This window comes from Tachyglossus aculeatus, chromosome 23 (genome assembly GCF_015852505.1).
Source record: "Tachyglossus aculeatus isolate mTacAcu1 chromosome 23, mTacAcu1.pri, whole genome shotgun sequence".
NCBI classification, from domain to species: domain Eukaryota; kingdom Metazoa; phylum Chordata; class Mammalia; order Monotremata; family Tachyglossidae; genus Tachyglossus; species Tachyglossus aculeatus.
Genome location: NC_052088.1, coordinates 5,163,623 through 5,179,387, shown reverse-complemented (window position 1 = coordinate 5,179,387; position 15,765 = coordinate 5,163,623). Strand labels below are relative to the sequence as shown.

The window sequence follows — 15,765 nt, the reverse complement described above, 5'->3', positions numbered from 1 at the left end:
GAGGTCATGGGTTCAAATCCCAGCTCTGCCACTTGTCAGCTGTGTGACTTTGGGCAATCAATCAATCGTATTTATTGAGTGCTTACTGTGTGCAGAGCACTGTACTAAGTGCTTGGGAAGTACAAGTTGGCAACATAAAGAGACAGTCCCTACCCAACAGTGGGCTCACAGTCTAAAAGGCAAGTCACTTGGTAATAATAATAATAATGATGGTATTTGTTAAGTGCTTACTATGTGCGAAGCACTGTTCTAAGCACTGAGGAGGTTACAAGGTGATCGGGTTGTCCCACGGGGGGGGCTCACAGTCTTAATCCCCCATTTTACAGATGAGGTAACTGAGGCCCAGAGAAGTGAAGTGACTTGCCCAAAGTCACACAGCCGACAATTGGTGGAGCCGGGATTTGAACCCATGACCTCTGACTCCAAAGCCCGGGCTCTTTCCACTGAGCCACGTCTGATCCTAACACTTACCCTCTCCTGCCTCAACTACTGCATCTACCTCCTCGCTGACCTCCCCGCCTCCTGTCTCTCCCCACTCCAGTCCATACTTAATAATAAATAATAATAATAATAATGGCATTTATTAAGCGCTTACTATGTGCAAAGCACTGTTCTAAGCACTGGGGGGATACAATGTGATCATGTTGTCCCACATGGGGTTCACAGTCTTAATCCCCATTTTTACAGATGAGGTAACTGAGGCTCAGAGAAGTTAAGTGACTTGCCAAGGTCACGCAGCAGACTTGTGGGGGAGCCGGGATTCAAACCCATGACCTCTGACTCCAAAGCCCGGGCTCTTTCCACTGAGCCACGCTGCTTCTCTAAGATACTTCGCTCTGCTGCGCGGATCATTTTTCAACAAAAATGTCCAGTCCATGTTTCCCTACTCCTCAAGAACCTCCAGTGGCTGCCCATATGCCTCCACATAATAATGGCATTTATTAAGAGCTTATTATGTGCAAAGCACAGTTCTGAGCACTGGGGAGGTTGCAAGGTGATCATGTTGTCCCACGGGGAGGGGCTCACAGTTTTAATCCCCATTTTCCAGATGAGGTAACTGAGGCCCAGAGAAGTGAAGTCACCCGGCTGACAAGCGGCGGAGCCGGGATTTGAACCCGTGACCTCAGACTCCAAAGCCCGGGCTCTTTCCACTGAGCCATGCTCCTTTTCACCACCTTTAAAGCACTCGATTGGCTCGCCCCATCCTACCTCACTTCACTGACCTCCTCCTACAGCCCAACTCACACACTCTTCTCCCCTAGCTCCAGCTTACTCACTGGGCCCCGATCTCGTCTTTCTCACCCCCGACCTTCAAGCACGTCCTCCCTCTATCAATCAATCAATCAATCATATTAATTGAGCGCTTACTGTGTGCAGAGCACTGTACTAAGCGCTTGGGAAGTACAAGTTGGCAACATATACAGTCCCTACCCAACAGTGGGCTCACAGTCTAAAAGGGGGACTATCTTGGGACTCCCTCCCACTCCATATATGCTAGACGACCACTCTCTTCACCTTCGAAGCATTGAAGCTGCGTGGCTCGCTGGAAAGAGTCGGAGGTCATGGGTTCTAATCCCGGCTCCGCCACTTGTCAGCTGTGTGACTTTGGGCAAGTCATTTCACTTCTCTGGGTCTCAGTTACCTCATCTGTAAAATGGGGATTAAGACTGTGAGCCCCATGTGGGACAACCTGATTACCTTGTATCTATCCCAGTGCTTAGAACAGTGCTTTGCACACAGTAAGCGCTTAATACCATCATTATTGTTATTATTAGGGTCACATCTCCTCCAAGAGGCCTTTCCTGATTAAGCCCTCTTTTCTCCGGCTCCCTCTCCCTTCCACATCATCTATGAACTTGGATCCGTGACCTTTGGATAATTTATATTCTCCCCTCCCCCAACCCCTCAGCACTCAATGTACTTATCTTTGTATGTTCATTCATTCATTCAATCGCATTTATTCATTCAATCGTATTTATTGAGCGCTTACTGTGTGCAGAGCACTGTACTAAGCGCTTAGGGAAGTCCAAGTTGGCAACCTATAGAAACGGTCCCCACCCAACAGTGGGCTCACAGTCTAGAAGGGGGAGACAGACAACAAAACAAAGCATATTAACAAAATAAAATAAATAAAATAAAATAGAGTGCTTACTGTGTGCAGAGCACTGAACTAAGCCCTTGGAAAGTACAATTCAGCAGCAGATAGAGACAATACCTACCCTGTTATGAATTACTTAATCGTATTAACGTCTGTCTCCCTCTCTAATCCATCAATCATATTTATTGAGCGCTTACTGTGTGCAGAGCACTGTACTAAGCGCTTGGGAAGTACAAGTTGGCAACATATAGAGACGGTCCCTACCCAACAGTGGGCTCACAGTCTAGAAGACGCTAGACTGGAAATTTGTCATGGGCCGGGAACGTATCTGCTAATTCCGTTGTAGTATACTCACCCAAGTGCTTTGTACAGTGCTCTGCACATAATAAGTGCGCAATACCATTGATTGATTTTTATTAAGCTTCTACTCCGTGCCAAACACTGTGCTAAGTGCTGCTGAGTGGGTTCTAATCCCGGCCGTGTGTCTGCTGTGTGACCCTGGGCAAGTCATTACACCTCTCATTACCTCAGTTCCCTCATCTGTAAAATGGGGATTAAGACTGTGAGCCCCACGCGGGACACCCTGATTAACATGGATCTCCCCTAGCGCTTAGAACAGTGCTTGGCACATAGCACTTAATATGAGAAGCAGCATGGCTCAGTGGAAAAGAGCCCGGGCTTTGGAGTCCGAGATCGTGGGTTCCAATCCCGGCTCCTCCAACCGTCAGCTGTGTGACTTTGGGCAAGTCACTTCACTTCTCTGGGCCTCAGTTCCCTCATCTGTAAAATGGGGATTAGAACTGTGAGCCCCCCGTGGGACAACCTGATCAGCTTGTAACCTCCCCAGCGCTTAGAACAGTGCTTTGCACATAGTAAGCGCTTTATAAATGCCATTTTTAAAAATATCGTAATTATTATATTGTATAAATACCATTGACCGATACAATCATGTCGGTTCCAGCCCAACATGGAACTCACAGTCTAAGAGGGAGGGAGAATGCGTATCTTATCCCCATTATATAAATGGGAAAATTGAGGAGCAGAGAACTTAAGGCCCCACAGCAGGCCAGAGTGGCAGAGGTAGGATTCGAACCAGAGTCTCCTGGCTCCTTCCATGAGGCTCCCCTGTCTTACTGCTCTCACCCTTCACTCTGTTGGGCACAGTAGCGATGACGGATGACGGGGAGAATTCCCCATTTTCCAGCCACTGCTGGTACCGCATCCCAACTCCATTCGCCAAGCAGAAAGCCCTGAGGTGGAGGAGCTCTGGCACAGAGAAGTAGCATGGCTTAGCGGGTTTACAAGTCAGGGGTCATGGGTTCTAATCCTGACCCTGCCGCTTGTCAGCTTTGTGACTTTGGGCAAGTCACTTTTCTCTGTGCCTCAGTTACCTCATTTGTAAAATGGGGACTAAGACTGTGAGCCCCACGTGGGACAACCCGATCACCTTGTATCCACCCCAGCGCTTAGATCAGGAGTGTTAACAGATCAATCAATCAATCGTATTTATTGAGTGCTTACTGTGTGCGGAGCACTGTACTAAGCGCTTGGGAAGTACAAGTTGGCAACATCTAGAGACGGTCCCTACCCAACAGTGGGCTCACAGTCTAGAAGGGGGAGACAGAGAACAAAACCAAACAGACTAACAAAATAAATAGAATAGATATGTACAAGTAAAATAAATAGAATAATAAATACGTACAAGTAAAATAAATAGAATAATAAATATGTACAAACATATATACAGGTGCTGTGGGGAAGGGAAGCAGCGTGGCTCAGTGGAAATCAATCAATCATATTTATTGAGCGTTTACTGTGTGCAGAGCACTGTACTAAGTGCTTGGGAAGTACAAGTTGGCAACATAGAGAGACAGTCCCTACCCAACAGTGGGCTCACAGTCTAAAAGGGGGAGAGCCCGGGTTTTGGAGTCAGAGGTCATGGGTTCAAATCCCAGCTCTGCCCATTGTCAGCTGTGTGACTTTGGGCAAGGCACTTCACTTCTCTGGGCCTCAGTGACCTCATCTGGAAAATGGGGATGAAAACTGTGAGCCCCCTGTGGGACAACCTGATCACCTTGTAACCTCCCCAGCGCTTAGAACATTGCTTTGCACATAGTAAGCGCTTAATAAATGCCATTATTATTATTATTATGTAATTTAGGGGTCTTCCCAGAGGAAGGCTTGTTTAACGGTGATGGTGTCATGAGGATGGACGGAGGTGCTCTGCACACAGTAAGTGCTCAGTAAATACCGTTGATGGAGGGATTGTTGATGGTTGAGATGACGGCGATGAGGGTGATGACGGAGGAGTCAGTCACGATGGTGAAGATGGCAGAGTTGGTGGCCGAGATGATGGAAGCCCCTTGTTGGGTCCGTCTCTCTCTGTTGCCAACTGGTACTTCCCAACGCTTAGTCCAGTGCTCTGCACACAGTAAGCGCTGTACAGATGCCATTATTATTATTATTTAGCACCTCTGAACCCCACCCCCCAGCCCCAAGGGTCAGTGCATTGTGACATAAGGCCAAGTGTGACGGCAGGCTGACCCTCCTCCTCCCTCCTCCTTCCTAACCCCATGGAAACTCACTGATCTTTCCAGTCGGCAAAGGCCCGGCATCCGCTGCGATCTACGTGCGTAAGTGATCCGTGCGTATATCGGAATATAGTGATAGGCCACAGAATAAAGCGCTTACTATGTGCAAGGCCCCGTTCTAAGCGCTGGGGAGGTTACAAGGGGATCGGATTGTCCCACGGGGGGCTCACAGCATTAAAATAATAATAATGGCATTTATTAAGCGCTTACTATGTGCAAAGCACCTATGTTTCCCGAGCCTTATGAAATTTCTGCGCTGAGGGTCGTGCAACCAATGCAGCGGGCTCACTATTAGAGCAGTTATGAATGCGGTCGGCTGCTTTTAGACTGTGAGCCCACTGTTGGGTAGGGACCGTCTCTATATGTTGCCAACTTGTACTTCCCAAGCGCTTAGTACAGTGCTCTGCACACAGTAAGCGCTCAATCAATACGATTGCTCATGAGTCTTGTAGGGATCAGCCAGTCAAGACCGGCTCTCGACATCTGGGACCCTTTTTGGCCGCTCTCATTTTTTCACTCTCCCCCTTCTAGACTGTGAGCCCGCTGTTGGGTAGGGGACCGTCTCTATATGTTAACGACTTGTACTTCCCAAGCGCTTAGTACAGTGCTCTGCACACAGTAAGCGCTCAATAAATACGACTGAATGAATGAATGAATTTTAGCAGCAGCACAAGAGGGAGGTGGGAAAGAGGAGGATGGGAAATTCCAATCTGTCCATATCGCTCCTTGAGTCTGGTGTCAATTGATGGTATTTATAATAATAATAATAATAATGGTATTCGTTAAGCGCTTACTATGTGCAAAGCACTTTTCTAAGCGCTGGGGGAGGTTACAAGGTGATCAGGTGGTCCCACGGGGGGCTCACGGTTTTAATCCCCATTTTACAATTGAGGTAACTGAGGCCCAGAGAAGTGAAGGGCCTTGCCCAAAGTCACACAGTTGGCGGAGTCGGGATTTGAACCCATGATCTCTGACTCCAAAGCCCGGGCTCTTTCCACTGAGCCACGCTGCTTCTCTTACTGATGATGGCATTTATTAAGCGCTTACTATGTGCAAGGCCCCGTTCTAAGCGCTGGGGAGGTTACAAGGTGATCAGGTTGTCCCACGGGGGGCTCACAGTATTAAAATAATAATAGTGGCATTTATTAAGCGCTTACTATGTGCAAAGCACTGTTCTAAGCACTGGGGAAATTACAAGGTGATCAGGTTGTCCCATGGGGGGCTCACGGTTTTAATCCCCATTTTACAATTGAGGTAACTGAGGCCCAGAGAAGTGAAGTGCCTTGCCCAAAGTCACGCAGCTGACAGTTGGCGGAGTCGGGATTTGAACCCATAACCTCTGACTCCAAAGCCCGGTCTCTTTCCACTGAGCCACGCTGCTTCTCTTACTGATACTGACGATGGCATTTATTAAGTACTTATTATGTGCAAGGCCCTGTTCTAAGCGCTCGGGAGGTTACAAGGGGATCAGGTTGTCCCACGGGGGGCTCACAGCATTAAAATAATAATAATGGCATTTATTAAGTGCTTACTATGTGCAAAGCACTGTTCTAAGTGCTGGGGAAATTACAAGGTGGTCAGGTTGTCCCACGGGGGGCTCACAGTATTAAAATAATAATAATGGCATTTATTAAGTGCATACTATGTGCAAAGCACTGTTCTAAGTGCTGGGGAAATTACAAGGTGATCAGGTTGTCCCACGGGGGGGCTCACAGTCTTAATCCCCATTTTGCAGATGAGGGAACTGAGGCCCAGAGAAGTGACTTGCCCAAAGTCACCCAGCTGACAACTGGCGGAGCCGGGATTTGAACCCGTGATCTCTGACTCCAAAGCCCGGGCTCTTGCCACTGAGCCAGGCTGCTTCTCTTATCAATTTATCCATCAGGTCTAGTGAGTACAGAGTTTGAGAAACAGTGTAGCTTAGTGGATAGAGCATGGGCCCGGGCATCAGGAGGCCCTGGGTTCTAATCCCGGTTCTGCCACGTGTCTGCTTTGAGACCATGGGCAAATCACCTAATATCTCTGGGTCTCAGTTACCTCATCTGTAAAATGGGGATTAAGACTGTGAGCACCTTAACTGATATCAACCCCAGTGCTTGGAACAGTGCTTAGAACAGTGTTCGGCATATATTAAGCACTTATACGTACTATTATCATTATTATTGTTGTCGTTACTGAGTGTTTTGGCTGGCACAACATGAGGGGCATCTATGCTTCAGGCCCTGAAGGAGCTGACAGTCTTTATTTTGTACTTCCTTAGTACCTAGTACAGTGGCACTGCAGCAAGTGGGAGCTCAATAAATGCTACTACTATTCATTCATTCAGTCATATTTATTGAGCACTTACTGTGTGCGTGCCACTGCAGCAAGTGGGAGCTCAATAAATGCTACTACTAGTCATTCATTCATTCAATCGTATTTATTGAGCGCTTACTGTGTGTGTGGCACTGCAGCAAGTGGGAGCTCAATAAATGCTACTACTATTCATTCATTCAGTCGTATTTATTGAGCACTTACTGTGTGCGTGGCACTGCAGCAAGTGGGAGCTCAATAAATGCTACTACTATTCATTCATTCAATCGTATTTATTGAGCACTTACTGTGTGCGTGGCACTGCAGCAAGTGGGAGCTCAATAAAGGCTACTACTAGTCATTCATTCATTCAATCGTATTTATTGAGCACTTACTGTGTGCGTGGCACTGCAGCAAGTGGGAGCTCAATAAATGCTACTACTATTCATTCATTCAATCGCATTTATTGAGCACTTACTGTGTGCATGGCACTGCAGCAAGTGGGAGCTCAATAAAGGCTACTACTGGTCATTCATTCATTCAATCGTATTTATTGAGCACTTACTGTGTGCGTGGCACTGCAGCAAGTGGGAGCTCAATAAATGCTACTACTAGTCATTCATTCATTCAATCGTATTTATTGAGCACTTACTGTGTGCGTGGCACTGCAGCAAGTGGGAGCTCAATAAATGCCACTACTAGTCATTCATTCATTCAGTCGTATTTATTGAGCGCTTACTGTGTGCGTGCCACTGCAGCAAGTGGGAGCTCAATAAATGCTACTACTAGTCATTCATTCATTCAATCGTATTTATTGAGCACTTACTGTGTGCGTGGCACTGCAGCAAGTGGGAGCTCAATAAAGGTTACTACTAGTCATTCATTCATTCAATCGTATTTATTGAGCACTTACTGTGTGTGTGGCACTGCAGCAGGTGGGAGCTCAATAAAGGCTACTACTAGTCATTCATTCAGTCATATTTATTGAGCACTTACTGTGTGCGTGGCACTGCAGCAAGTGGGAGCTCAATAAAGGCTACTACTATTCATTCATTCATTCAGTCATACTTATTGAGCACTTACTGTGTGCGTGGCACTGCAGCAAGTGGGAGCTCAATAAATGCCACTACTAGTCATTCATTCATTCAGTCGTATTTATTGAGCGCTTACTGTGTGCGTGGCACTGCAGCAAGTGGGAGCTCAGTAAATGCTACTACTATTCATTCATTCAATCGTATTTATTGAGCGCTTACTGTGTGTGTGGCACTGCAGCAAGTGGGAGCTCAATAAATGCTACTACTATTCATTCATTCATTCAATCGTATTTATTGAGCGCTTACTGTGTGCGTGGCACTGCAGCAAGTGGGAGCTCAGTAAATGCTACTACTATTCATTCATTCAATCGTATTTATTGAGTGCTTACTGTATGCGTGGCACTGCAGCAAGTGGGAGCTCAATAAATGCTACTACTATTCATTCAGTCAGTCAGTCGTATTTATTGAGCGCTTACTGTGTGCGTGGCACTGCAGCAAGTGGGAGCTCAATAAATGCTACTACTATTCATTCATTCATTCAATCGTATTTATTGAGCACTTACTGTGTGCGTGGCACTGCAGCAAGTGGGAGCTCAATAAATGCTACTACTATTCATTCATTCAATCATATTTATTGAGCGCTTACTGTGTGCTTGTCACTGCAGCAAGTGGGAGCTCAATAAATGCTACTACTAGTCATTCATTCATTCAATCGTATTTATTGAGCGCTTACTATGTGCGTGGCACTGCAGCAAGTGGGAGCTCAGTAAATGCTACTACTATTCATTCATTCAATCGTATTTATTGAGTGCTTACTGTATGCGTGGCACTGCAGCAAGTGGGAGCTCAATAAATGCTACTACTATTCATTCAGTCAGTCAGTCGTATTTATTGAGCGCTTACTGTGTGCGTGGCACTGCAGCAAGTGGGAGCTCAATAAATGCTACTACTATTCATTCATTCATTCAATCGTATTTATTGAGCGCTTACTGTGTGCGTGGCACTGCAGCAAGTGGGAGCTCAATAAATGCTACTACTATTCATTCAATCATATTTATTGAGCGCTTACTGTGTGCTTGTCACTGCAGCAAGTGGGAGCTCAATAAATGCTACTACTAGTCATTCATTCATTCAATCGTATTTATTGAGCACTTACTATGTGCGTGGCACTGCAGCAAGTGGGAGCTCAATAAATGCTACTACTATTCATTCATTCATTCAGTCATATTTATTGAGCTTACTGTGTGCGTGGCACTGCAGCAAGTGGGAGCTCAATAAATGCTACTACTATTCATTCATTCAATCGTATTTATTGAGCGCTTACTGCGTGCGTGGCACTGCAAGTGGGAGCTCAATAAATGCTACTACTAGTCATTCATTCATTCAGTCGTATTTATTGAGCACTTACCGTGTGCGTGGCACTGCAGCAAGTGGGAGCTCAATAAATGCTACTACTATTCATTCATTCATTCAGTCGTATTTATTGAGCGCTTACTGTATGCAGAGCACTGTACTAAGCGCTCAGGAAGTACAAGTTGGCAACATACAGAGATGGCCCCTACCCAACAACGGGCTCACAGTCTAGGAGACTACTACTAATAATAATGATGGCATTTGTTAAGCGCTTAATATGTGCAAAGCACTGTTCTAAGCGCTGGGGAGGTTACAAGGTGATCAGGTTGACGGACGGGGGGCTCACAGTCTTCATCCCCATTTTCCAGATGGGGTAAATGAGGCCCAGAGAGATGAAGTGACTTGCCCAAAGTCACACAGCTGACTAGTCAGGCAAATGTATTTTTTGAGCGCTTACTGTGTGCAGAGCACTGTACTAAGCACTTGGGAGAGTACAATATAGCAATAAACAGACACATTTCCTGCTCGCGGTGCGCTTACAGTCTAGAGGGAGAGATAGACATTAATAGAAATAAGGAAATTACAGACGTGCACGTAAGTGCTTTGGGACTGGAAGTGGGGGGTGAATAAAGGGTGATGCAGGAGGGAGTGGGAGAAGGAGAAAGGAGGGCTTAATCAGGGAAGGCCTCTCGGAGGAGATGGGCCTTTGATAAGGTTTTAAACTGGGAGAGAGTAACTGTCTGTCAGAGAAGCAGTGTGGCTCAGTGGAAAGAGCCCGGGCTTTGGAGTCAGAGGTCCTGGGTTCAAATCCCTGCTCTGCCACTTGTCAGCTGTGTGACTTTGGGCAAGTCACTTAATCAATCAATCAATCGTATTTATTGAGCGCTTACTGTGTGCAGAGCACTGTACTAAGCGCTTGGGAAGTACAAATTGGCAACATATAGAGACAGTCCCTACCCAACATTGGGCTCACAGGCTAAAAGTCTTAACTGAGGCACAGAGAAGTTCCCTCATCTGTAAAATGGGGGTGAAGACTGGGAGCCCCACGTGGGCCAACCTGATCACCTTGGATCCTCCCCAGTGCTTAGAACAGTGCTTTGCACGTAGTAAGTGCTTAACAAATGCATTCTTATTATTATTCACAGTCTTCTAGACTGAGAGCCCACTGTTGGGTAGGGACTGTCTCTATATGTTGCCAATTTGTACTTCCCAAGCGCTTAGTACAGTGCTCTGCACATAGTAAGCGCTCAATAAATACGATTGATGATGACTGTCTCTATATGTTGCCAATTTGTACTTCCCAAGCGCTTAGTACAGTGCTCTGCACATAGTAAGCGCTCAATAAATACGATTGATGATGATGACTGTCTCTATATGTTGCCAACTTGTACTTCCCAAGCGCTTAGTACAGTGCTCTGCACACAGTAAGCGCTCAATAAATACAATTGATTGATTATTATTATTATTATTTGAGGAGGGAGGGCATTCTAGGCAAGATGCAGGATGTGGGCCGGAGTTTGGTGGTGAGATAGATGATCATAATAACAATAATAATAATAACGGCATTCATTAAGCGCTTACTATGTGCAAAGCACTGTTCTAAGCACTGGGGAGGTTACAAGGTGATCAGGTTGCCCCACATGGGGCTCACAGTCTTAATCCCATTTTACAGATAATAATAATAATAGTAATGATGGCATTTATTAAGCGCTTACTATGTGCAAAGGGGGTTACAAGGTGATCAGGTTGTCCCACGGGGGGGGAGGGGGGCTCACAGTCTTCATCCCCATTTTCCAGATGAGGTAACTGAGGCCCAGAGAAGTGAAGTTACTCGCCCCAAGTCACCCAGCTGACAGTTGGCGGAGCCGGGATTTGAACCCATGACCTCTGACTCCAAAGCCCGGGCTCTTCCCACTGAGCCACGCTGCTTCTCTAGTAGTGATGACAGATGACAGGGGTGAGAATTCCCCCCATTTTCCAGCCACTGCGGGTACTGCAACCCAACTCCATTTGCCCAGCAGAAAGCCCTGAGGCGGAGGAGGGTGGGGGAGCTCTAGTGTGGGCGAGTCCGAGGTCGTGGGTTCTAATCCTGCCCCTGCCGCTCGTCAGCTTTGGGCAAGTCCCTTATCCGCTCTGTGCCTCAGTTTCCTCATTTGTAAAATGGGGACTAACTGAGGCCCAGAGAAGTGAAGTGACTTGCCCAAAGTCACACAGCTGGCAGTTGGCAGAGCCGGGATGCAAGATAGATGAGAACGAGTGAGAAGGTTGGAATTAGAGGAGCAAAATGGGTGCGCTGGGTTATTCTAGGGGAGTAATGAGGCCAGGTAAGAGGGGGCAAGGTGGTTGAGTATTGCGACTTCAACAATAATCCATTTTTCAGAGCTTTAAGGTCAAAAGAGGGAAGCTGCACACATAAGCCGTCTCAAAAATGGGGTGCCGCCACATTCCCTTGAAGGATAACGTGACCCGAGTGAGAAATAAAGACTGTAGAGATCATTTCTACTGCCACCAAGTCAAATCCTGCCGTTTTATTGTCAAGCGGTTACTGGATTTCATACAATAATAATAATGATGGTATTTGTTAAGCGCTTAGTATGTGCAAAGCACTGTTCTAAAAGCTGGGAAGGTTACAAGGTGATGAGGTTGTCCCCGGGGGGCTCACGGTTTTAATCCCCATTTTACAGATGAGGGAACTGAGGCACAGAGAAGTGACGTGTGCAAAGTCACGCAGCTGACAGTTGGCAGAGCTGGGATTTGAACCCGTGACCTCTGACTCATGGTTTTGATCCCCATTTTACAGATGAGGGAACCGAGGCACAGAGAAGTGAAGTGGCGTGCGCAAAGTCACGCAGCTGACAGTTGGCAGAGCTGGGATTTGCACCCGTGACCTCTGACTCATGGTTTTGATCCCCATTTTACAGATGAGGGAACCGAGGCACAGAGAAGTGAAGTGGCTTGCGCAAAGTCACGCAGCTGACAGTTAGCAGAGCTGGGATTTGCACCCGTGACTTCTGACTCATGGTTTTGATCCCCATTTTACAGATGAGGGAACCGAGGCACAGAGAAGTGAAGTGCCGTGCGCAAAGTCATGCAGCTGACTGCTGGCAGAGCTGGGATTTGAACCCATGACCTCTGACTCCAAAGCCCGGGCTCTTTCCACTGGGCCACGCTGATGGATGTTGAGGAAGTGGGTTCAGGTGGTTGAGTTAGAACCCGGCCGAGGCTAAAAATCTGGACTCTGGCCTGTGGGCTCCTTGTGGGCCGGAATTGTGTCTACCAACTCTGTTGTATTATAATATGTTGCCAACTTGTACTTCCCAAGCGCTTAGTACAGTGCTCTGCACACAGTAAGCGCTCAATAAATACGATTGATGATAACAACAATAATAATAATTGTGGTATTTGTTAAGTGCTTTGTTTTGTTGTCTGTCTCCCCCTTCTAGGCTGTGAGCCCGTTGTTGGGTAGGGACCGTCTCTATATGTTGCCGATTTGTACTCCCCAAGCGCTTAGTACAGTGCTCTGCACACTGCAAGCGCTCAATAAATACGGTTGAATGAATGAATGCTAAGTGCCAGGCACTGTACTAAGCACTGGGGTGGATACAAGCAAATCGAGGCACAGAGAAGTGAAGTGACTTGCCCAAAGTCACACAGTTGACAATCGGTGGAGCCGGGATTTGAACCCATGACCTCTGACTCCAAAGTCCACGCTCTTTCCACTGAACCACGCTGTATCATTCTTGTGGTCATAGACTAGGTCTGCCAACTCTGTTATATTGTGCTCTCCCAAGTGCTCAGTTCAGTGCTCTGCAAATAGCACTCAATCAATCAACCAATCGTATTTATTGAGCGCTTACTGTGTGCAGAGCACTGTACTAAGCACTTGGGCAGTACAAGTTGGCAACGTATAGAGGCAGTCCCTACCCAACAGTGGGCTCACAGTCTAAAAGGGGGAGACAGAGAACAAAACCAAACATACTAACAAAATTAAATAAATAAAATAGATATGTACAAGTAAAATAAATAGAGTAATAAATATGTACAAACATATATACATATATACAGGTGCTGTGGGGAAGGGAAGGAGGTAAGATGGGTTGATTTCCATCTGATTTCCATGTCCGCAAATAAAGAACTATCAAATCCACTTTGAAAGATGGTTGAAAAGTACTCTCAGGTCAGTAAAAATGAACCTGAAATATAACAAACATTACATGGGCTCCCAGTGATCATATAGTGCTAACTACTAATCAATCAAGTGTAGTGATTGAGCGTTTACTATATGCAGAGCACTGTACTAAACACTTGGGTGAAAGCACTGTAACAGAGTGGGTAGCCACGTTCCCTGCCCACAGTGCTGCCTTTTAAAAATCCTCTCCAGGCTTCTTCAGTTTCTCCCATCTTTGCTTATCTCTCAATCAATCAATCATTAATCGTATTTATTGAGCGCTTACTGTGTGCAGAGCACTGTACTAAGCTCTTGGGAAGTCCAAGTTGGCAACATATAGAGACAGTCCCTACCCAACAGTGGGCTCACAGTCTAGAAGGGGGAGGCAGAGAACAAAACCAAACATATTAACAAAATAATTTTTTTATTTATTTCCCTGTTTCTCCTGTTTCCCTTTTTCCTCAAGTCAGATTTAGTGACTTGTCGCTCCCATAATTGTGGTATTTGTTAAGCGCTTACTATGTGCCAAGCACTATGCTAGGCACTGGGGTTGTATGTTGCCAACTTGGACTTCCCAAGCGCTTAGTACAGTGCTCTGCACACAGTAAGCGCTCAATAAATACAATTGATCATCATCATCATCATCAATCGTATTTATTGAGCGCTTACTATGTGCAGAGCACTGTACTAAGCGCTTGGGAAGTACAAATTGGCAACATATAGAGACAGTCCCTACCCAACAGGGGGCTCACAGTCTAAAAGGGGGAGACAGAGAACAAAACCAAACATACTAGCAAAGTTAAATAAATAGAATAGATATGGACAAATAAGATATGTACAAATTGATGATGTACAGATTGATGATGATGATGATACAAGATAATCAGGTCCCATATGGGGCTCATAGTCTAAATAGGAGGGAAAATGGGCATTGAAATCCCCATTTTGCAAATGAGGGAACTGAGGCTTAAAGAAGTTCAGTGACTTGCCCAAGGTCACGCGGCAGACAAATGGCAGAGCCAGGACTAGCTGCTTCTCCCATCTCTATATGTTGCCCCCTTGTACCTCCCGAGCGCTTAGTACAGTGCTCTGCACACAGTAAGTGCTCAATAAATACGATTGAATGAATGATAGTCTAAATAGGAGGGAAAATGAACATTGAAATGCCCATTTTGCAAACGAGGGAACTGAGGCTTAAAGAAATTCAGTGACTTGCCCAAGGTCACGCGGCAGACAAATGGCAGAGCCAGGACTAGCTGCTTCTCCCATCTCTATATGTTGCCCCCTTGTACCTCCCTAGCGCTTAGTACAGTGCTCTACACACAGTAAGCACTCAATAAATACGATTGAATGAATAATAATAATAATAATGGCATTTATTAAGCGCTTACTATGTGCAAAGCACTGTTCCAAGCGCTGGGGAGGTTACAAGGTGATCAGGTTGTCCCACGGGGGGCTCACAGTCTTAATCCCCATTTTACAGATGAGGTAACTGAGGCACAGAGAAGTGAAGTGACTTGCCCAAAGTCACACAGCTGGCAATTGGCAGAGCCGGGATTTGAACCCATGACCTCTAACTCCAAAGCCCGAGAATGAATGAATCTCCATCTCCGGATGCGAATACATGTTGTGGGCAAGGAACACCACTGTTTGTTGGTGTATTGTACTTTTCCAAGCACTTAGTACAGTTTCACCTGTTTACTTGTTTTGTTTCGTTGTCTGTCTCCCCCTTTCTAGACTGTGAGCCCGTTGTTGGGTAGGGACCGTCTCTATATGTTGCTGATTTGTACTTCCCAAGCGCTTACTACAGTGCTCTGCACACAGTAAGCGCTCAATAAATATGAATGAATGAATTGGATACAATCCCTGTCCTACATGGGGCTCACAGCCTTAATCCCCATTTTACAGATGAGGTAACTGAGGCACGGAGAATAATAAAAGTAAGAATTATTATGGTATCTGTTAAGCACTTACTATGTGCCAGGCACTTTATTAAGTCCTCGGGTAGATACGAGCAAATTGGGTTGGACACGGTCCCTGTCCCGCACAGGGCTCCCGGTCTTAATCCCCATTTTACAGATGAGGTAACTGAGGCACAGAGAAGTAAAGTGACTTGCCCAAGGCCACACAGCAGACAAGTGGCGGAGTCAGGATTAGAACCCATGACCTTATGACTCCACTACGCCAAGCTGCTTCCCTTTCCCTTCCCTACAGTACTTTCCCAAGCTC

General features: G+C 46.2%; 1 protein-coding gene across 1 annotated transcript in view; it reads left to right on the top strand.

Moving 5' to 3' along the window:
• Positions 1 to 4,676: 4,676 nt before the first annotated feature.
• The window catches only part of FAM71D (family with sequence similarity 71 member D), a 43,632-nt gene continuing 32,543 nt past the window's right edge, over positions 4,677 to 15,765 (top strand). The window contains exon 1 of the mRNA XM_038765908.1: positions 4,677 to 4,731. The gene's annotated coding sequence lies outside the window, so the exon portion shown is untranslated. The remainder of the gene's footprint in view (positions 4,732 to 15,765) is intronic.